Consider the following 23,408-nt stretch of genomic DNA (forward strand, 5'->3'; position numbering starts at 1 on the left):
ATCTCCCACCTCCACTAGCACGTGCTCTGGATCCCACCTCCAAGATAGGTTTTCCAAGTGTCCCCTTCTCTCCGCCTCCACTGCTATCACGCCGGTCAAGCTGCCATCTTCTGTCAGCTGGAATATGCAATAACGTCCTCACTAGTCTCTCTGCTTTCCCCTGTGGCAGAAAATGGATTGAAAAGTTCTCTCTATAAATTTCTTTTCTTTGTTTCACTCTCTCGCCACCCCCAACCGCCATTTCATTTTTCAAGCAGGCAGGCAGACTTTATAATTCCATGATTCTGGAAGTACAGAAAGGCTGTAAAGCAGCCAGTGTCTGTATTTGCAGGAGCCTGGATCAGAGATGGCTTTTTGCTAGATGCCCTGGAGGCTGTGGGGAGAGAGAGTGTGTCTGGATCCAGGAGCAGAGCCACACACATGAGACTTTTCCAGAGCGGGAAGGGAGAGAGGTGTATGGTTCCTGAGAGAAGTGAGGAGCCCAGCCAAGACTCTAGGGAAGGAAGGAACTAGATCAGACAGCTTAGCAGCCTGGGGTGCCAATGAAGGGAATCTTTACCCATGGCTGGGGCACAGAGTCATCGAGGGGACCATCCTTGTCTTGAACAGTTAGGGTATCTGCTGTAACCAAGTCAACTAGAGGTCCTTGGCCAGTTTTCTGAGTGCCCAGTGATTCCCTTGTGCTCCTGAAAGGGGAAGGAGTCTCAATAATGACCCTGTCAGGAAGGAAGGGGCTTCCAGCAGATTTAGGCTGAGCTATTCGAAATACAGTAGTGTTTCCCGAAGACCTGAACGTGGATCAAGATTCATACCCATGATACACTTAGGGTCGTCCCAGTTTGCTCAGGCCAGAGGGGTCTCCCAGAATGTGGGACTTTGGGTACTGAAAGGCAATCTGGGATGAGTTGTTCACCCTATTCAAAATTGCTTCTACAAAATGGTAAATTAAAAAAAAAAAAATCAGGAGTGCCTGGGTGGCTTAGTCAGGTAAGTGTCTGACTCTTGATTTTGGCTCAGGTCATGATCTTACAGTTTGTAAGACTGAGCCTCTTGTCAGGCTCTGTGCTGACAGCATGGAGTCTACTTGGGAATATCTCTCTCCTTCTCTCTGCCCCTACCCCACCCCCCTCTCAAAATAAATAAACATAAAAAAAAAAAAAGTCAAATCATGTTATATCCCTTATTCAAATCCAAATTCCTTACCAAGGCCTCCAAGCCCCTCATAACCTGGATCTCACCTCCCTCCCTCTTCATCCCGTTCTGCCCTGGGACCACTTTTGGCCTCATCCCTTCCATTAGCCACCCTGTCACCATTCTGCCATCAACAGGCCAGCTTTATTCCTAAGTCTCAACCTGTTTCCTCTTGTTCCTGCGCCTGGACTTTACCACTGTCTCCTGAGCCTTCCCAAGGCCGCCTCCACCCTCCCCCAGATCCCAGCTCAGAAAAACCATCTGGCACCATCCCCTTGAAGTAGCTTCCTCTACTCTGACCCCAGTCCCTCTCTCTAATATCATTCTCTTTAATTTGCTGCTGTATTTATCACATGCAGAAATTACCATGTCGGTGGCCTTGTCTATCACCTGTCTCCCCTTTCACATGGAAGTTCCCAGATTTTGGCTCAGAGCTTTACAGAAAGCTCAATAAAGAGCTGTTGCCTGACTGGCTAAGTTTTTGTAACCTTAATTTTCCCTTTTCTTTTTCTTAGTTTACAAAGAAAAACAGTGAATACACAGATTACATTTTTTGAGACTAACACTCATTTTGATAGATCAAATGGAAGCCAGTCATTTAGCCTGCTTAGTGTTGGTTTCATTGAAATAAGTATTGTTTTCTTCTTCTTGACAAACATTCTAGCCTAGTTCCCTCTACTGCAATCCTTTGGCATTTTCTTTTCTTTTTTTTTTTTTTTAACTGTTAGTTTATATTTGAAAGAGAAAGAGAGAGCGATAGTGTGAGAGCATGGGAGGGGCAGAGTGAGAGAAACAGAGACAGAATCTGAAGCAGGCTCCAGGCTCTGAGCTGTCAGCACAGAGCCCGATGTGGGGCTTGAAACCACGAGAATCTCACAAGATCATGACATGAGCTAAAGTCAGACGCATAACTGACTGAGCCACCCAGGCACCCCGGAATTTTCTTTCTAATCTCTGTACTGCACATGTAAAAATCCCATCAGAGGTAAGACAGGAGACAGGGAGAAAAACAGAACAATGGGGCATATAGCACAAAGTAAGAGAGTTAAACACAGGTCCAAATGTATCCAATGTGCAATAGATTTAATTGCTCCTGATTTTTCATTTAAAAGATCGTGATTATCAGCTTGGGTAAAAAATTTGGCTATGTGCTCTTTCCATGAGCTACACCTAGAAATAAGGGAATGAAAACATTGAAAATCAGAGAATAGGAAATGGATAGATCAGGGGAATAGTAACCAAAAGAAAGTCGATGACAGACAAGCTATATTTTTAAGACAAAAACGTCACTAAGAGGAAGGAGGATCACAAAATAAAGGCAAAAGGGTCAATTCTCCCAGGAAATTATAACAATTCTTAACCTGTAGAGCACTTATTTAAATAGTGAAAAAAAATTATATATTTTCAAAATATATATAGTAAAAATGAAAGACTTACAAGGAGAAATTAACAAATTTGACATACCTCCATCAAGTAGCGTTGATATGTCAAGCACACACATACACAAAATTAGAAAGATTTGAAAAAAATAACCAGTGTGATTTAATACACATAGTATTAGGAGACAATTCTCCATTGGTCTCTCTTGCTTCTGCAGATCTTGTGAGTTCAGCTTTTGCTCTGGATATCTGTTCGAGGATGCTTGTGTAGTGAACAGCCTTGGAATATCCAGACTGTGTCTCCCTCTGGAATAGAAGAGAAATTTGTTCGTTGTCCAGTATAGTATAGATACCTTTTTCCCTTCAGAGCAAAATTTGAGCAGGTTTGGTACTTGGTACTTGCAGCCCATTGTAAAACACTGGGGCTTCCTAAGTCTGGGGATCCTTGGCTGTGAAAGAAACCCACTGCATGCCCAGCATCCACCTGGGCCCCTCCATATCACCCTTGTGGGGCATGAGGGGCAAGGAGCCAGGGAGCTCATACTACATGCTGCATGGTGATAAAGTCCATTGCTTCTGATCCCAAAGGCTCATGTCTTCTGTCAGCAGCTCTGAAACTGTACCAGGCTAAGTCACTATGCTGTAAGTAGGATAAAACATCAGAACTTTTACAGTTCTTGATACATAGAACCTTGCACTCAACAGTAGACAAGACACCATCTTCTCAAGCAATACATGGAGTGTGTGCAAATTACCCAGCAAGGTTCCTGCCACACAGAAGGCATTCAGTAAATGTCAGTTCTCACGTTTCCCTGGCACACTGGCTCCTCTTAATTCCTTGAGCATTTAGCACTCACAGGGAAGGAATAATCCAGATGAACAGAAATCACAAAGGCACGTTAAACAGTCGGAGAGGTGGTTCTGTCCATCCCTAGCAGAAAATGGGAGCACAGAGAGTGATAGTGATACAGAATAACCCCTTCTGTGTTGGCCCCACGCTGTGTGACTTCATTGTTTGATTTGAGGTAAGACCATTCCCAGGAGAGCAAATATTGTAGATATATATTCAAGTGTCAGGAGTCTTTCCTCAGGTCCTACGGAAGTTAAGTCTATACTATTAACCATTTTCTTACAGCTCAGATCAGCAATAGTCTGGCTTACTAAACCATTATGAGCCCATTTCTTCATCCTCCCTTCTCCTAGAGCCACAAAACTTAACCTTGGATTACCTCTATTTTTTTTTTCTGAAACTGGCTTCTGTTTCTTTTTTTTTTTTTAATTTTTTTTAACGTTTATTTATTTTTGAGACAGAGAGAGACACAGCATGAACGGGGGAGGGGGAGAGAGAGAGTGAGACACAGAATCGGAAGCAGGCTCCAGGCTCTGAGCTGTGAGCCCAGAGCCCGACGCGGGGCTCCAACTCGCGGACCGCGAGATCGTGACCTGAGCTGAAGTCGGACGCTTAACCGACTGAGCCACCCAGGCGCCCCTGGCTTCTGTTTCTATAGCAACTTCTACCACCTATATGCACCCAGGGAGGAATAATACGTGTTAGGTCTCAATCCTGCACCTCATTCCTGTTCCTGGAGCAGAACTCCAGTCCAGGTGTCTACAAGGAAACTCAAGATCTGACCCCCTACCCTGTAGCCACACTCCAGAGAGGAGGAGGCCAGTGGGCCAAGCTTTGAATATGTGGAGGGAGGGCTGTACCTGTCTGCTCCACTCCTTGCCAAATCAGCCCGGCCCTGGGCAGTCCAGTGTGACTAGGCCTTCGGGGACAACCATGTTCTTCATCTGCCCAGTGACCAGTCTCAGCTTATCCCCAGAGTCCCTTGGGTCACATATCCGGTTTCAAGGCACTGGTGTGCAGGGTAGATGTGCTGAGGGTCTCCTGGGGAAGAGGAGATGATATTCTGCACTCTCTCAGAAAAGATAAATCTGTTCTTGCCCTGAGTTCTTGTCCCTAGAACAGCTCCTCTTTCCTTCTCCCTCTCTGACTCCAGAACCCCCTCTTTTTGTTTCGCAAACCAGATAGCTCCAGCACCCTCCCCAAATCCTCCCTCTCCAAATTCAGAGCTGCTCATGACTCCACTAAGCAAGTCCAAGCAGTCCATCTGCTGTTTCGTCAAAGGCGTTCCTGGGGGACCCCCCACTCCTTTCCAGCATGCAGCCCCTGTGGGGTTTGCGACATTAGGACTCACAGAGTTGGACCGCTGTCCTCGCCAAGGTTCCCCATGGGGGCAGGCGCTCCAGCTTCACGGGTTCTGTACATCATGATTGCATTTATTTCCCGCAGATGGGGAGAGCCAAGTGCTGAAGCCGTGAAGCCTGGCTCACAGCCGAGGCTTCCTGACTTGAGGCTAAGGGCTTCCTCCGCCTATTTAATTAGACTCAGCAAAGGAGATGCTGTGAAGTGAGCATATTTCCCAATCACTGAAAATCCTAGGATGTTTCTGGTTCCCTCACCCCAGGCAAATTAAATTTGAAACATGTTTTTTTTTTTTTTTAAGTTTGTTTATTTTGAGAGAGAGAGAGAGAGAGAGCAAGCAGGGTAGGGGCAGAAAGAGAGAGAGGGAGAGAGGAAGAGAGAGAATCCCAAGCAGGCTCCACGCTGTCAACACGGAACAAGACGTGGGGCTCTATCCCACAGACTGTGAGATCATGACCTGAGCCAAAACCAAGGGTCAGACACTTAACCAATGGAGCCACTGAGACATGTTTTGTAATCCATACTCAGTGACTACCTATAAAATGTTGACTTGCCTGATCCGACCTATTCATGATTTAGTTGGTTTTTTTCCAAATGAAGTGTAGTTGGTACACAATGTTAGTCTTGGGTGCAGCACAGCGATTCAACAGCTCTGTATGTTGTGCTGTGCTCACGACTAGAATGACTACCTTCTGTCACCTTACAAGGCTAGTAAAATACATGGTTTAACTTCTAGTCTAGTAAGAGGAAACTATTCATTCCCTCATTCTTTCATTTGACTGGCATGGAGCAGTGAATGAGACCAGGTCTGTCCTTGAAGAGCTCCCATTCTTGTTGGAAATGGCAGTGGGTGGGAGGACGAGAATCAGCTCACTAGTTCACACACTGTGATGTCCCCTAACCCCTAGGGAGCATGATCCATGATTCATTCTGCTAAGGGACTAAGACCTCACAGACGTCTGAGAAGTGAGCTGGGTCTAGAATAACCTTGTCAGATGGAAAGTGAGCAAACTCTCAGCTTCCAGTTTGCAGGAGCCTGGGGTGTAGGGTTCCCTTGGTTGTTCTGGGGCCCAGTTCACCCCAGCCTCTGCAACATGTGACCCAGATTTGACCCCATGCTGTTCTAGTCACATCCCCGAGGTAGCGGTGCTGATGGTGGTCACGGTGGTGCCATGTCTCTCCAGGGTCCTAGGATAGGTCCAGTGGGTCTGTCTCCTAGAAAGGTTGCCATGGTATTGCCGAGGCACCCAGTGACTAGCAGAGTCTTGTTCTAAAGTAAAGGTGACCGCTAGGCCCAGACAGGCCCAGGCAGCAACCCCCAATTCTTCTCGGATAATCAGACTACTCCAAACCACCTGAGGTGAGGGGCTGGGGGAAGGAGTGGTATCTGAGAAATGCAACAGAAAGCATCATCATTGCCCAAGAGCTGAGACCCAGTTTTTAGCCCAGGACTTTCCCAGAACCATCAGAGGCCCTGGGGAATCTAGTGTGTTGGCTGAGCAGTGAGGAACTCTCTGGGGCTGTCTTCCTGGCAGGAGCTCACAAGGTTTCACTGAAAAGATTAAAGGACTGGACTGTGGTCAGAGGTGTGAGCAGAGTTAAGGGGGCCAGAGAGACGTCCCAGCACCCTGGAAACCGCATCAGAGGAAGTGTGAGGTGCCAGGTTGAAGGGACCAAGGGGAGGGAACTGTGTTACCAGGGGAGGATGTTTGTGGGTGGCGGGTGTGTGTGTGTGTGCGTGTGTGTTTGTGAGTGTGTGTAGAGATGGGGGTGGAAACCTAGCCCTCTCTCTTTCCTGCCCTCCCATCTTTTCTGGGGCCTCCCATTGGCCAAACCCAAATGGAAGCCAGAAAGCATCACAAGAGCGATGCAGTCCATATGTCAGCCCCTCAGGGCAGTCAGGGCTAAGAAGGGGAGGCAAATGGAATAGAACCAGCACTGCAAGTGCAAGCGAATGGAGGTTTGGAGGAGAAGCCACTGCTGAGTGGGGGAGCTCACCAGCTGATGGGAGGAGGGATACACCCCATGATCTCCAAGGTCCTCCCTAAAACAGGCCCAGGTGGCTGTGTGAGGGGCCCTCCATCCTTGAAAAAGAGACGAAATGCGCCTCTCAGAGATTCTGCCCGACACCTAAATGGGTCCAGGATCATGCACTCAGGGAGAGGTTTGGGAGTGGGAGGGTTTCGGCCGTGGTCAGTGGGAACCTCTCCAGCTCTCCAGCAGCTCCATAGAGACACGCAACTGCCTTGTCCCCAGAGCTATCGCCACCTCCAAGCACGTCCTGAGCCCAGGTCCTCAGCCCCTGACCTGTGGCCATAGGGAGATAGCTTATCGTTAAAACAATGGAACAGGGAAACTCCGAAGGTCTCCACGTCGCGGTTCATGTCTGCTTCATGACAGATGGAGAAGCAGGCGGCGCTGGATGTCAGCCTCAAGACTGTCCTCGAAGCACCGTTGGCTGCTTCAACAGGCCCTTTGACACTTTAAGTCTTCACTTTAGTGCAGTACTTTCTCCATTTGGCCTAGGGTCCAGAGTTGGTCTACACCACAACCGAGCCTTCAAAGAAAACAGCTGTTTCAACTTTGTAAAGGGTAGATCCAATCTTTACTGTCCACTGAGCAGAAATAGAAGCAAAATGCCTTTAGTCCATTCCAGAGACTTCTTCTGGTACAGTAGCTTCGATTATTCCTCCAGATGATGTTACCCAGGCTTCCTCTCCCCTCCTCCTGCCTCTCTGCAGAATGGCATCTGGGATGTGGGTGGGGTGGGTCTGTGGCCTGTGTCCCCATGGCAGAGCAACAGGCTGTTAGATCTGTGCGGTGGCTCTGATCCTCCCTTGTCTGGTTTACCTCTGGCCTGGCCTGGCCTGGCCTGGCTCCAAGCACTGGATTTCAGTCGTGGGACCCCTGGAGGCCTGAGTCCGGGAGGGGGTCCGGCCTCTGTGTGGCCAGGTGTTGCAAACTGTGTTTATTTTGCAAAGCCCAGATGAGGCCTGTGCTGGGTGGTCTGTGACTGGAGCCCACACCCAGTCTGACGTCAAACCAGAAGTCGGCCGATCCCAGCAGCAGACCCAGGGTCCTCAGAAGCCCCACTCCCACCTAGGGATAAGGGTGCCTGAGCTGTACTTCTGAGCTTCCTAAGAGGGCTCCTTCACCCCCACCCCTTCTACAGTCCGCCTCAAAACCCTGGAGCTGGTGAGTGGGCTGTGGCCCAGGAGAAACCAGCCAAGATCAGACTGGTCTGCCAGACTGTGGCCCTGGGGACAAATCCTAGCCCTCCCTAGTAGAAGGTGCCTCAGGGCTGTGGGTGGGCCTGTCTGCCATCTGGTGGGAAGCCCCTGGGCCTGCCCCACCTCCCAGTGCTGGGTCCCATAAGGAACAGATAAAGCTTGTGTTGAGTGCATCAGCAAAGCTGGATCTCCCGCCACACACGCACCAGAGGATGGGAGGGGTATCGACAGCGGAGAAATACCATCAAATGATCCCGTTAACTCTGCTGTATTTTTTTTTTTAATTTTTTTTAACGTTTATTTATTTTTGAGACAGAGAGAGACACAGCATGAACGGGGGAGGGGCAGAGAGAGAGGGAGACACAGAATCGGAAGCAGGCTCCAGGCTCTGAGCCATCAGCCCAGAGCCCGACGCGGGGCTCGAACTCATGGACCGCGAGATCGTGACCTGAGCCGAAGTCGGACGCTCAACTGACTGAGCCACCCAGGCACCCCAACTCTGCTGTATTTTACACTCAGCCCCTGGGGGCCATCAGAGGCCCAAACCCGGCCCCTCAACAAGCTCTCCCTTCTGAGAAACTCAGTGCACAGAAGCCCTCGCATTGCCAGGTCTGTGAACTTTGTCACATGTTCTTGCAGCTGAACTCACACTCCGTGGACATTTGTGAGCCCTGCCCTGTGCTGGGCCAGGGCAGAGGCTGAGAAGATGGAAGATGGAGGAAGGCTCCCCTCTCCTCACTGAGACTTCAATGGTTTGGATTAAATGTATTACTACCTGCTTCGTATTGGACCTACAACGACTCCGACTGTCTACAGGGCCAAGTTCAAACTCCTTCCAAGAAGTCTTTGCCATCTGATCCTCCCAGTAGGCAGGGCTCCTGGGTGAACAAGAAATTCACTGTGGCTCGATCCAGCCTCAGGGCTCTTGCTTATGCTATTCCCTTGGGTAGTCATGCAATCTATATGATAGGGAAAGATAGGATAAAACAGGCAGAGAGGGAAAGATTAGGACCTGAGGTCTCTGGGTGGGGGAAAAAAACATATTTTGAAATAATGCTGGGAGCCTTTAACGACAGCAAACCCCCTCGGGCGGAAGGCCCCTCTTAGGAATGTAAGAGACACCACCTACTCCCCCTCAGGTTCCCCTCAGGAATTTGTCTACCTGACTAAAAGTAAATAGTAGACCATAAAATGTATAATCCACAAGGAATGATATGGCCATAGACCACCCTTCATACAATGGAAACCGGCCAATCAGGAATAGACAACCCAGCATCTAGAGTTATCCAGCCAATGAGCGTAGGACCTGAAAAGGAAAGAGGGGGAAGGGAAGGGGAGTCCACCAGAACCTTATAAAACAAGGACCCTTGCCTATAGTCCCCAGTATTCACCTTCAAACGTCCCCTCTAGGTAAAGAGAGTTTTCCTACTATTCTTCCCTTCTTATACTCTAATAAACTTTGCCTGCTGCTCACTGTGTGTCCCCCTCCTCATTCTTCCAGCGGCAAGAGGACGAATCCGGGTGTTGAGGTAAAAAAAAAATCCTGCAACATTTAGCCCTGGAAAGTGCTCTTGGGGAATCTGTTCTCATCCCCTGGTGGGCACAACAAGAACCCTCAGGCCTGGTAAGGGGAAAGGACACACTTGGTGCCCAACCACGGTCTGTGCCAGGAAGTCATCAAGGGCTCCTGGCCAGGACTTGGACGTGCAGAGAGGGTTCTTTCTCATGACCGGCAGCCTTGTCCTTGTTCCCACTTGCTGTCTTGCCTCTGTCTCTCGTTTCCCCGAGCAGAGTACAGGGTTCTTTTTCTAAGCTTTCCCTTCAGCACAGTGCTGGGAATGCAAACACAATGATTTTCTTTTAAAATTACATCCTTTTATTATAATTCAACAATTTAATTATAGTTATTAAATAACTAAAGATCTGCCTACTTTGGTACTTGTGGTATAATGAAAACATACACACACACACACACACACACACACACACACACACAACAATAACAACCCAAAACACAGGCTTTGGAATCAGATGATCTGGGTTTGTTTACATTTTTTCCTTCAGCAAATCTTTGCCGCATTGACTCTGGTGACAGAAATTCTTACTGCAACTGGAAGTGTCACATGGGGTCAGGGAAGCTGAAAGTGTCACACGGGTCCCATCCTGGTAGAGTCAGGACTTTTCTGATGGCTGTTTAAACCCCTGCTCTGTGTACCACTTCCCCTAGGACACACACAATAGCAGTCAAATAAGATTGCCTTTTTAATATAAAGTTTAATTTTTAAATTAAAATCAAGATCGCCAAACATCTTTTTCATGTTTGTCTTGTAAGGACTTGATTCAAATGATTTGTGGCGTGTCTTCCATGGGAGAGAGTTTCCTCTAGTTTTTGCTGTTCTGAACTTGGTGTCCCTGGATGAGTTTTAAGGAGTCTGTGAAGTCTTTTACGTAGTATAGGGAACGTTGTGTTTTGGTGTTCACTGCAGCCCCCTCTGCTCATGGTGTGCACCCTGAGAGCCCGTCTCCACTTGGGGTTATCAGATGTGACCACACGCACATGCCAGAGGAACAGCCCGGGGAGGCACGAAGTGTAGATCATTTACTGACAATATATATTTAAACACATCAACTATTAATTTAGGCTTGCTGATGATGCCACTATTATAATATTCTTATTTTTAAGAAACAGTCCTTTTGCTTCACAACAGCTCTACATAGGGGCGCCTGGGAGGCTCAGTCAATTAAGTGACTCCTGATTTCAGCTTAGGTCATGATCTCACAGTTCGCTAGTTTGAGCTCCGCATCAGGCTGTGTGCTGATGGCGTGAAGCCTGCTTGGGATTCTGTCTCTCCTTCTTTCTGTTCCTCCCCTGCTTGTGCTCACTTTCTCTTAAAGTAAATAAACAAACTAAAAAAAAATTTTTTTAAAGCAAAAGACCCACAATGCTATGTAATGATCTGTTAACATGTATGCAGTGTTAATGCATTCAGAATTTTCATACTCCTGGGACGCCTGAGTGACTCAGTCGGTTAAGCATCCGACTCTTTTTATTTTTTATTTTTTTTTAACATTTATTTATTTTTCAGGAAGAGAGAGAGAGAGAGAGAGACAGAGACAGAGAGAGAGAGAGAGAGAGAGTGAGCAGAGGAGGGGCAGAGACACGGAGGCACAATCTGAAGCAGGCTCCAGGCTCCCAGCTGTCAGCACAGAACCCAATGTGGGGCTCGAACTCATGGACCTCAAGATCGTGACCTGAGCCGAAGTCAGATGCTTAACCAACTGAGCCACCCAGGTGCCCCAAGCATCCGACTCTTGATTTTGGCTCAGGTCATGATCTCAGGGTTCATGGGATTGATCCCCCGCATCGGGCTCTGCACTGACAATGCAGAGCCTGCTTGGGATTCTCTCTCTCCCTCTCTCTCTCTCTGCCCCTCCCCTGCTTGTGCACTCTCTCTCTCTCTCTAAATAAATCAATAAACATTAAAAAAATAATGTTCACATTCCTGAAGGAAAATCTTTTTTAAAAACTCATAGAACATCTGGTGCAGCATCCTCCTATTTTCTATGTCATCAATCACCCATCTCCTCGGGAATGAACACCAGTGGAGGGATAATGCTGTCACAAATCCTATGCACTTCTGTTGTCCCCTCCATTCCTTCTGTGCCCCCCCCGCCCCACCCGCACACACTGCCAGCAGCCTTGGTGACAAAGTTCAGACACATCCATATACAATCCCTTATGAGTTAATAACTTGATGGTTTTCCCCAAGAATAATGTCATCTTATATTCATGGGACTCAAGGGTCCTTTTTGATGGTGAAGGGAAAAAGGGAGGGAGAGAAGGAAGGAAGGAAAAAAGGAAGGAAGGGAGGAAGGAAGGAGAGAAGAAAGGGTCTGCCCTAAAGGCTAATTGAAGCTCTCACCTCTGGTGTCAGAACCACTTGCCTGTTAAAGCTCTTCGGGCTCAGCCTCAGGAAGAACCCTTGTACACAGATGTGAGCATGCAGGTGTATGACATTAGCATGCACGTGAAGTTTACATGTGTAGAAACATGGTGACAAGCTACCCTGGCATGTCCTGAGGGTCCATCTGCTCTGCTCAGCTGCCACCTGTACCTAAAATATCTGCCTGCAGTTTCTACCTCTTGAGAACCTCAGACCTTCAAATCTACCTCCTCCTTGGAGTTTTGTCTGACACTTCCCTTCTTTCCACTGTGATCTTTCTGCCATCCGCTGGGACTTTTTTTTTTAATGTTTATTCCTTTATTTTGAGACAGAGAGAGAGAGGGAGGGAGAGAGAGAATGAGTGGGGGGAGGGGCAAAGAGAGAGAGAATCCAAAGTAGGCACCACACTGTCAGCGTATGACTTGGGGCTCGATCCCACGACCGTGAAATCATGACCTGAGCAGAAATCTAGAGTTGGAAGCTCAGCTGACTCAACCACCCAAACGCACCTCTGCTGGGACCTTTCAGATCATGGCAGGGCCTGGTCCTGAGACAGTATAAAGGATGTTGCCAAAGGTCGACACAAGTGAAGGAATGTTCGGGGCCCTGTACCGAGAATGGCTACTAGAGGGACTCACCAGAGAGCAGATCTTTGGCATGCAGCTGAGTATCTTGGGATGAGAGGTCAAAGGGAGACAAGGCTCTGAGCACAGGGACAGCTGACAGCTGCCAAGAGTCAGAGCAGCTGGCCCACAGGGGCAGAGGGGGAGAGACTCAACTGTGACTTTTTTTTTTTCTCCACGGTAAGAATGAGGCAGAGAAGATGCTCCAGAAATATTCTCAAATGAGAACGAGTCAATGAATGGTTTTCCAGAGGGCCGTGAGTCCCAGGAACGCAACACCTGGAATCCTATGAAGAGAAACCGAATTCCCGGGTCAAGGCTGTGGAGAAAACAAGAGTGTTGTTCAGCACAGCCTGTATATCACCATGGCCAGGGCCCCAGGCTGGCGAGGGAGCAGCGAGACCTGGCATCCAGCACAGGCCCTGGTTTGGCCAGCAAGACTCAACGTCATCGTCCAAAGGAAGGGCCTTAAAGGACCCTCTGGATCCAACTTCTCTCCACATTAAGTTTTCCGAGGGTTGAAATATTGAGATTATGGGTGATTTCTATTTTCCTCTTTATACTTTTCTGGATTTTAAAAATGTTTAAAATGTCCAGAAATGCCTGGCTTTGGAGAAAGGCTGAAATGCAGCCTTAGACCCACTTGTCAAGTCTTGCTACACACCAGGGGAGAGCTGCCTTTTCATAATTCTTCCATCCAGACAGGGCTCCTATTTCTAATTCTCACAAAGATGCTGTATGTGCGAGCCAAGAACAGGCTGAAATTACCTGGGGAGCGAGTCTAGACAAAGGTACTTGGAGTGACCACCATTACCCACTCGGGCTATGTTGTCAGACCCCAGTGGGCTCAGCCACAGTTGCCAGGGGCCCCTGACATTGCTGGATGGATGGCCATCGCTGCAGGACACCGTCGATGGTAAGCAGGGCTCTCCATGAGGGGTCCCAGTGCGCTGTGTTCTCTGGGATCCTCAAAAGCACAAGATTCCAGGAAAAGTGCCTCATTTTGCCCCATGGTTTCCCAGCGGGAGCCTCAGTCACTCAGAACTAAGGTGAAGCCATATTTTATAATCTCACTCTATTTTAACGATGGGGTTAATTTAACTGTTGAGGACATGGGGGTGCTGGGAAGGGGATAAAACGGAGTGATGGCACTCTGCTGACCTGTTGTTGCTCCCGTCTGAGGGCTGGGGCATTCTAACTGGTTCAAACTTGTGTCTGTGATCTCTTCTCAAGGACATACTTTGGCTTAAGTTTGAATGCTTTCCAGAAGCCTTCTCTGCCCCCCAGGCAGAAAGATTTCTGGGCCCTTCTCACCAGTGATGCAGGCAGGCCACAACACACATCAGCCCCTGGCTTAAGGATAGCCATGCACCTCCCTCCTCCTGAGGTAACTTTGATACTCAGAAACATCAGGTGGGTCTTTGCTTTCTCTCTCCTTTTCAGATTAAACGGCAATATACAACAGGCTTCAGAAATACTCAAGGTAGAACACATGGAAGCGGGTATGAGCAGACACTAGTAGCTTCCTACCCAACAGCCTTCTCTGTCCACCTTTCTTGATCAGATATCAGGCAGTCATGAACACAAGGACCCCTTCCCATCCTCAAGAGATGAATCTCATTAGTTTAAACCATTCATGGTAATTTCTTTCCCTTTCCACCTCTGGGCACCCAGCATCTGGTCTGGCCTGGCCATCCTCTTGGACATGGCCACTCGAGGAACAAAGGTCCTCTCCACCCAGAGCCCAACCCATGTATACTCAACTCCAGTAAGCCCTGAGACATACATTGGTTTGAATGGCTCTACTGACTCATAGACCTTTAATTCTTCCAAATCAACTTTAATCTACCCCAAGTGCTCTCACACCCCTGCTAGAACCGTGTGGAAACTTCTGGAGCTTCCTTCTGACGTAGTCACTAGGCCCGCCTCTTTACCACTTGGACACCTACTGACTGAAGCAGCCTGGCGTGGACCCTTAGAATCAGGTGGCTCTGTGCTTTCTGTGCAACATTCCTGGTGCAGCGATATCTGGCACAGCTGGAAGTCCCAGAGTGGAGGGTCCAGAAGGTCCAGGTGCACCATGGAGCCTGTCCTTTGTTCACATGTCTCATGGTGGTCTCCCTCAAACCTAGGGGGAAAAAAAAATCTCTCTTCAGTGCTACTCTCAAAGATGCCCCCTGCAGGACATCTGTGAGTTTGAGCTTTTATTAAAGACCCATCAGGCCTGCTTTGCAAAGTTACCTCAGGCAAGACTCTACCAAGGGCTTGGGTACCTTCAAGGGGGAGAAGAAAGCACTGGGAGAATGCATGTTAATATCTCAGTGAATTTTCCCCTCAATTCTTCCTAAGAAATCTGACTCATCTTGCCATGTAATGAGGGTAAGCACCTAGAGGCAGAGGGACAGAGTTGTGAGGGGGATGTTGGGATTGGCCAGTCAGTGGGAAGCATCTTCGGGGAAGCTTGTTGGCCTGTCCGGCAGGGGAAGGAGGATCATCTTGGTCCTGAGGGCAGGAGAAAGTCATATTCAGTTATCCTCACTGAGTCCTAACCCTCAGGCCAGGGTTTGGATTTCTGGATCTCTTGGGACAATTCCACATTGGCCCTGATGCCAAAAGCTGAGTTTCAACAAGTCCAGTGGGGGCGAGGCACAGTGGTGCCGGTCCTGTAGGAGAGCTTGACAAGGATCAGGATCTCAGGATCCCATGGCCTGGTGAGGAGGCAACCTCATGCACTGATCCACAGACTGTGGTAACTGGGATGACCTCAGCTGTGTCCAACGTCAGTCCTGACTGGTGGTGGCTGCCATAGCACTGTGGCTTCTATGGGAGCTCTGTATAGTAAAAGTATCCCTCTATCCTCACCAGGACTCCACGGGAGGCTGGAGTTTCAGTGGCCGCTTCAGGAGGCTCATCGTCCCATGCATGACGTCATTCCTTCCTGAGGCTCTCGTGAGGGGCCAGAGCACCATTTACCAGTGCAGAGCTGATAAACAAGAAGGCCGTGCAAATTTATTGGAGCACACACTGAGCAAGGGAAACACAAGAGAGGTAAACATTACATCATCGCTGACAGACTAAATTTGTTTAAATTGGTCAGTAAAACTCCTATTGGTAATCTTGGCATCCAGCTCTGCTGATTGGTAAGGGCGCCCCCCTGTGTTACTACAGTGTAACGTCAACTGGCTCTTGGAGGCAGCAACATCATCCCTGCAACGGTCTCCCGCCTGGGTTTTCTCCTTGTTTCTGGCCAGTGGGTCCACCTTGTGTGCCCTGAGGAGAAACGCCAGGCTGTGGCTGGCCCCTGCGGGTGGAGGCAGCAGCAGCCAGGCTTGTGTGAGAGTGTCTCCAGCCAGACTGAACGTTTTGTCCCTTTACACTCTATACAACTTTATGCTCTTAGAAATGATTAAGGATCCAGGGTGTTGGCGTGGGTTGTATCTCTTGATCTATACTGTATTAGAAAGTAAAGCTGAGAATTTTAAAACTATGCATTACTTCACTTAAAATGGCGACAATAGGGGCGCCTGGGTGGCTCAGTCAGTTGAGCATCCAATTTCAGCTCAGGTCATGATCTCACAGCTTGTGAGTTCAAGCCCCGTGACAGACTCTGTGCTGACAGCTCAGGGCCTGGAGCCTGCTTTGGATTCTGTCTCCCTCTCTCTCTGCCCCTCCCCCGCTCATGCTCTGTCTCCCTCTCTCAAAAATAAATAAACATTAAAAAAAATTTTTTTTAAATAGCAACAATAAACCCATATTAACACATTTTAATGAAAACTAGATTTTTTAAAACAAAAAAGTTCGTAAAAAGGGTGTTTTGCACTTTTGCAAACAATGGCTCAATAGAAGAGAGCTAGGTTCTTATATTTGCTTGTGCGTTTGGTTTGCTATGTCACATGTCATACGGGCTCTGGAGAACTCCCCTGCACACTTGTGCAAGGATGAGACTGAAAAAGACAAATAACATCTTAGTGTTTTTGTGAAAATATGTTTGACCTCAGGACCCCCTGAAAGGGTCTTAGGGATTCCCAATGGGCCCCAGAGAGCTATGAGAACTGCTGAATTAAGAATATGGACACATGAGGGGAGCCTGGGTGGCTCAGTCGGTTAAGCGTCAGATTCCTGACTTCAGCTGAGGTCATGATCTCACGGTTCGTGGGATCCAGCCCCATGTCAGGCTCCATCCTGGCGGCAGGGACCCTGCTTGGAATTCTCTCTTTCCCTCTCCTTCTGCCCCTCCCTTGAGTGGGTGCATGGTCATGTGCACACGTGCTCTCTCTCTCTCTCAAAATAGATAAACATTGGAAAAAAAGAATATGAACACTTGAGCTAGGGCCTTGGTACAAGTCTACAACATAACATTTTTGTTAATGGCCAGCTTTGATGTTTGGGTTCCCCTTTCTTTGCTAGCCAAAGAACACATAGCCCTGAGATGGGTGGGGTGCATGCTCCCACGATGATCTGTATACAGGAGACAAGAGGAAATGTCCCCAAATGGTCACTGTGCCTGGTGAGATCCTGACCCAAAGGCCCAACCCAGGCAGGAAGGCAAGCCTTCCGGGGAGTCATCAGCGGTTGGTTGAGCACTTTTCAGAGTGTTTCTCACCCATCCTCTTGGAGCTTGGCCACTTCTTGGAGCCTGGTCTGGTGGCTGACATTGTCAGAGGGCCCTACCTTCTGTTCGGGATACTCCTGGACACTGAGCAGAAGCAGGGGACACTCTTTTCTCTAAAACAAGAAAGTTGAGAAGGATTTCTTGCTTATTCCTAGAAACAGAACTGTCCCTGAGCCAACCCTTGCCACCCAGAAGCATTGCTCAGAGGGCTCGGACACGGGCACTCTGCTCTCTGCTCCCTCTGAAGTTCCTGGCCACCTCCTCAAACCCTGAGCTTCCCCAGATTTAATGATCACTCTTTCCACATAGTAGACAGTGGCCTGCCATACCTTCCTTCTCAGAGAAATCTCTAGTGATGGGGACTTCAGAAAACTAGAAGAACTACCAAAGGGGACACATTAGGCACAAGATTTTGGGGTGTGTTCACAGCATTCCTCACCTCTGAGGTTGACCCCATGACAGTGTTGATTGAGATTTACAGGGAGGAGGAGATGGTCAGTACTGATACTTTGGGCCTGGGCAACGGGATTTCTGGAGTCTGGCTGGTGTGGTTCTGAGACAGCCACTTACTAGCTGCATTATCTTGGGAAGGTCTCTTTGTCCTTCTCAACTTTAGTTTCTTCCTCCGTAAAGCTGTAAAACGAATAGAATCCCCCTTTTCAGTTGTGGTAGGACTTAGAGATAATTTTTGCAAAGCACTGAGATGCTCTCCAGGGAATCAGACCTGAGGACTCCTTCTCTCTGGCCCCAGGCCCCTGCGGCCAACCATTCCCCCTACTGGCGCAGCAGGAGTGAGCTTTGTGAAATGCCACGTGACCTCCTCTCGCTCGGAGAAAGCCTTCCCAACCCCCTCTCCCCCCAAGACTTCCCAGGGCTTTGCCTGCACTTGCACAGACACGCTGTCAGGGCACAGTGGGCAGAATGGTGTCCCCGGGCCTGAGAACACATCTTGAAGTAGCCCGCCACAGTCAAACAGAATGGAAATCTATTTCAGCTTTAAGTGTATGGGGATTTTGCATTACAGGTTCCGTAAAATATCCATTATTTATGTGCTCTCCTGCAAACTCAAGAAAGCTAAGTCACGTTTATTTCATGACTTCTGGATTTCCTTGTGCATCATCAAATGCCTCTGGAAGCAGGGGTGCCACCCCACTTTCCCTTGAGAAACAACAATCTCCAAGAAAAGTCCCAGTTCCTCAGTGGGGTGCTGAAGTCCCCTCCATACCCCCCCCCAACCCCGCCCAACTCCCCCGCAGGTGTCCCTGCCTTGGATCCTGGGGCCTCACTCCTCCAACCTTTGCCCGAATTCTTCTCTTCTCTCTCTGTGTAAGGCTCCTGTCCCAGAGGGATGGATCTTTCCGGATCTCTGGTCATTCTCCAAACATTCCTCTCCTGTCACTGCTCCTATTTGGCATCCGTCACTGTGCTGCCCATTCTGACACTTGACTGCGGGCTGCCGCGGGAAGGAAACCGGATTCGCTGCAGCCGGTGATGCTCCGCGAAGGCCAGGCCTGTGCCGAGGTGGAAAGGCCTCGCAGGACCGGGTAGGGGGCGGGCGGGCGGGCGAGCGACGCGCCGCCGCAGTTCCCGTTCCGGCCGCGCGGTGGGGTCCCCGGCCGGCCGCGCACCCGCGCCCGCGGAATTCTCGGCGCTTCCGCCACCGGGGCGCCTCCCTCTGGGAAGGGGCCGGCTTGGCCGGCAGGGACCCTGGGGAAGGGGCCTTCCCTGTATGGCGCCCAGCTGGGGACGCGTGGGATGACCAGAGGCCTTTATATCTTGTCGCCTCGTGGAACACAGGAGTTTCTGTGTATTTCCAAACTGGTGAGATTCGTGTCCCCCCCCCCCCCCCCCATGCCACCCCGGGCCGCCTCTCCGTGTCATGTGGGCCTGAAAGCAGCAGTGGGTCGGTGCTTAGCCACTTAGCAGCCGTGTGACCCTGGAGGAATGGCTGCACCATTCGGGGCCTGGGTGGCCTCATCCGAACAAAGTGGAAGTGCGACGGTCTACCCAGAGGATTTAGGAGAAGGTGAAGGGCGTGAGGGATGCAGTGCCGGCACAGCCGCCCCTGCTTCCACTCCTAAGGTCTCTGGAGCAAAGGGCCGAACCCCTGCTGGGACCCTGCCCGCAAGTGTGGTATGTGTCTGGTAGGCCCTCAGAGCTCTGCGGGGCTGGGAGCCGGGCATGTCCGGGCAAGGCCAGCCTCGGGATGGGCATGATTATCTGACTGCCAACAAAGTCAGGGGGCCCACAAGGCACCTCTGCACCTCTGAAATCCTTCCAGGGCCTTTCTTGGGACGTTTCGTACCGTATTTCCTGGGACATCTCTGCCCTCAAACCAGCCTGCTTTGCTGGTGCGGGGAGTGGGGAAAAACGGCCTGCAGGCCCTTCCTGCGCATGTGCAAGTGAGCTCCGACCCGTAGTAAATCTGAAAACCTTCTTTTGTTTTGTGTGTGCAAGGAGTGTGTGGGGGAGAAATTTTGTGCGTTCTCAGTTAATATCGCCTGAAACCAACTTCAAGGGAGTCAAATGTGAGGCTTCCTGTCTCCATTTCACTTTGATAATCGCCTATTACAACAGGCTGGAGAGACGCAGCACCATAGCCAGAACCCCGAGAACCAGTCGGCAGGCTTCCTTGGGCTTTGAACTAGCTCTGTCTGAGCTCTGCCTGGCCCGCCTCCCAGGGATGCTGGAGAGCTCAGGCACCCTTCCCCAGTGGGCAGATACCGCCTGCCCCCCTCCTAGCCCCTATGCCACCTTCACACTGGGGCTCTCCCAGCCTGGACTCTGACCTCCCGTCTGCACTCTCCCTTCTTGCTCTTTGTTTCCTGATGTTCTCCTCACTCCAGCCCCAACCCCAAATCTTTTGAAGGAAGGCCCACAGTTTTTCCATCGGCCAATAATCCTGAAGGGCTCCAACCACACTTCCCAAACTAGCCATGCCTCATTTCTCTTTGGGGATCCTGGGAGGCCTGCACCTCCTACCCGCCAGCATTCTTTGGAACCTGAGAATTAGCATTAGCCATCCAGCATGTGTCACCGCTGGTCTCCCCATAGCCTTTCCTGAAACTCCTGGCAGACTTCCTGACTACCTATCGCACTAACATACTGGCCACATGGGGCCACAGCCTGCCAGCCTCTACCCTGCTTCTGGCCTTCCTGTGTGTTCCCTAACGGCTCCTGTGTGTTGACCTGGCCTCCTGAGTCAGACTGTGAGCTCCCAGAAGGTAGGGCCATGGCTTGGGCTGCCCTAGCGGTGCCCCCGCGGAGTGCCTGCCCAGGCACTGACCATCCAGGGGCACTTAGAAAATGCTTTCAGGAGGCGAGTCAAGGTTGCATGGGGGCAGGGTATTATAGAAGCAGTAGTGGCCCTGAAGTTACTGTGAGTGACAATAAACACCCATTGCTAGAAGGAAGAGAAACAGTTCTATGGAAAAAACAAGAATTTTAAATAACTAAATAAAAGAGGGTCAGTGACAGGTCACCAGCGACAGTAACACCTCCCCCACCTGGAGCTGTTGAAATCCATGATTCATACTCAGGAATCCCTGCTTTTATGAACATTTCTAACTAATGCAGGCATCTGGTTAGTAAATGCACAACAGATTAGGAGTAACAAATCAAAGTATCGTTAAACTGCTCTGGGCTGACATCCTGATGGCACTGAGAAGTGACAGCTGGCAGCCTTAGTGAGGGATGAGACTGATCAACTATACTCAAGCCCCGCAGCCTGGGGCCATCCGGCTCAAGGCACAGAGGCACACCTAGGCAAAGCAGTGCCCTCTGACCCAGTGTCACGTTACATCTCAGTATAGAAATGATGTTTGTAATGATTAACTCTGAATCACGAATAAAAGTTAAATGGTGCTCAAATGACTGTTTAAGAAGTTCAGGAAGCACCTTATTCGTTTTTAGTTCGTTTCCCTGCAAAACAGTTATATTTTTTGTAAGGAAGCTTAAAGGATTCCATCCCCTGCTAGCTAGAAAGCAAAGTGGCAGCTTCCATTTCTGGTGATGGGGCACTTTGTGCACCTACTCTCATTTAGGACAGTGCACAATGTATCACCACTTGAGGGGCGAGGGTAGGTGACTCACTCGAGGGTCCCAGGGCTGAAGTAAAAGGGCAAGTCTCAGTGGCTTCCCCGTGGCTGCCTCTCTCCCGGATGACTCAGCCCCCGAGGTCTCTAGACGGATGTTACTGTCCTGATGTTGCAAAATGTCCTCTTAGCTGTTTCTTTGTGTTCTGGTTGTCACTCTCCCCCACAGCAGTTGGGGGGCCCTCGACGTGATTTTCACCCTTACTGTGTCTCCCACGCAAGCACATCTTGGGATCAGGCATCCCACCACTGGTATCACTTTGGTCCAAGCCCTGGACCTCTTCAGAAGGGTCTTTCAGGAAGGGGATGTGCCAGACATTCATGCCAGCAGGGCCTCTGACCCAGAGTTAACCATTTACCAAGAGACAGTATGGCATAGTGGGCCCTAAGGTCAAATTTCCTGGGTACAAAGTCCAACTCCACTACCTACTAACTGCATCCTTGGGAGAGTTACTTAGTCTCTCTGTGCCTGGGGCTCCCCATCTGTAAAATGCACATAACAGTAATATTTCACTCACTGGATTGTTATAACTATCAAATAAGTCGATATGGGCAAAGTGCTTAAAACTGTGCCCGGCACTTAGCATTTGACAAATATGAGTTATTGCTAATGCAAGACAGTTTACGTACATCATCTCCATCGTCTGTCTCAAATCCTTTTTCAGAGCAAGACTGGTTATAAAGAATCTCAAATTGACATACTGATCCAGTAAGGTAGGTATCGGCCTTCCTATTTTGCAGCTGAGGATCCTGAAGCACAAAGTAAAGTGACTGACTTGAGGACAGAGTGCCAGGAGGTGGCAGAATTGGAATTTGTACCTGGGTGCTATGGTCTGAATGTTTGTGTGCCCCCCAGTGTAGGATATTAGGAGGTGGGACCTTGGAGGAAATTCTTAGGTCATGAGGGCAGAGCCCACACGATTGGGATTGGTGCCCTTATGCAAGAGACCCCAGAGAACCAGTCTCCCTGCTGCCACGTGAGGTTACAGCCAGAAGGCACTGGCTATGAACCAGAAGGTGGGCTCTCATCAGATACCAGATCTACCTGCATCATGATCTGGGACTTCCAGCCTTCAGAGCTGTGAGAAATACATGTTTATTGTTTATAGCACCCAGCCTCTGGTATTTTGTTCTATCATCCTGAACAGACGAAGACTGGGTCTACCTGACATTTGAGTCATGATCTTTCCAGGACATCGTAACTGCCTCTCTTAGTCGAAATGCCCGAGAGAATAACTTCCTTGGGAAAGTGAGTAAGAGAGTAGTCTTCCTGCTTTTGAAAACTGGAATTCCCGCTCTCAAGTCCTGCTTTGAAAGATTGAATCACCCAGATATGACAAAGTTCCAGAATCTAAGAAGGAAAGTTTGGGAGGGAGGAGTGTACTTGCGTTTTCCCATAGCAGAGAAGCCTGAGAGGCAAAGGTTGTCCCTTATCATCACCCGTGAGTGTTCTGGTGACCTATTGCTCTGTAACCAATCCCCTCAAATCTTAGTGGCTTAAAACACTTGACCTTTGAACAACACAGACTTGAATAGCATGGGTCCACTTATATACCGATTTTTCCAATAAATATAGTACAATACTGTTCATGTATTTTCTCTTTCTTATGATTTTCTCAATAACATTTCCTTTTCTCTAGCTTCCTTCCTTGTATGATACATACAACATACGCAATATGTGTTAATCAACCCTTTATGTTATTGGTAAGGGATAGTGGTAGTGGTAACACGTAATATGTGTTAATCAACCCTTTATGTTATTGGTTATATGGTATTGGTCAACAGTAAGCTATTAGTAGTTAAGTTTGGGGGGAGTCAAACCTTTATATACTTTCTTTAAAAAAAATTTTTTTTTTAATGTTTGTCTTATTTTTGACAGAGACAGACAAAGGGCATGAGTGGGGGAAGGGCAGAGAGAGAGGTGGACACAGAATCTGAAGCAAGCTCCAGGCTCTGAACTGTCAGCACAGAGCCCGACGCGGGGCTTGAACTCACAGACCACGAGATCATGACCTGAGCCAAAGTTGGACACTCAACCGACTGAGCCACCCAGGCGCCCCTACATATTTTCAACTGCACAGGGTGTCAGCGCCTCTAATCCCAGCTTTATTTGAGAGTGAACTGTA

At 49.2% G+C, this 23,408-nt stretch overlaps 2 long non-coding RNA genes across 3 annotated transcripts; both read right to left on the reverse strand.

The window, feature by feature from the left end:
- Positions 1-8,510: 8,510 nt before the first annotated feature.
- LOC131484426 (uncharacterized) lies at positions 8,511-18,740 on the reverse strand. Of its 2 annotated transcripts, none has more exons than XR_009248241.1 (4): positions 18,484-18,740; positions 15,439-15,600; positions 12,592-14,704; positions 8,511-8,968 (listed from the first exon to the last, which is right to left on the reverse strand). It is a non-coding gene; the product is annotated as an uncharacterized LOC131484426 (long non-coding RNA). The 2 variants fall into 2 exon arrangements; XR_009248242.1 differs by lacking the exon at positions 8,511-8,968 and having other exon boundaries at positions 11,680-12,895; positions 14,526-14,704.
- On the reverse strand, positions 16,915-18,398 carry LOC131484427 (uncharacterized). Its single transcript, XR_009248243.1, has 2 exons — positions 17,628-18,398; positions 16,915-17,301 (listed from the first exon to the last, which is right to left on the reverse strand). It is a non-coding gene; the product is annotated as an uncharacterized LOC131484427 (long non-coding RNA).
- Positions 18,741-23,408: the final 4,668 nt, after the last annotated feature.

The sequence above is a fragment of the Neofelis nebulosa genome, chromosome 9, assembly GCF_028018385.1.
Source record: "Neofelis nebulosa isolate mNeoNeb1 chromosome 9, mNeoNeb1.pri, whole genome shotgun sequence".
NCBI classification, from domain to species: domain Eukaryota; kingdom Metazoa; phylum Chordata; class Mammalia; order Carnivora; family Felidae; genus Neofelis; species Neofelis nebulosa.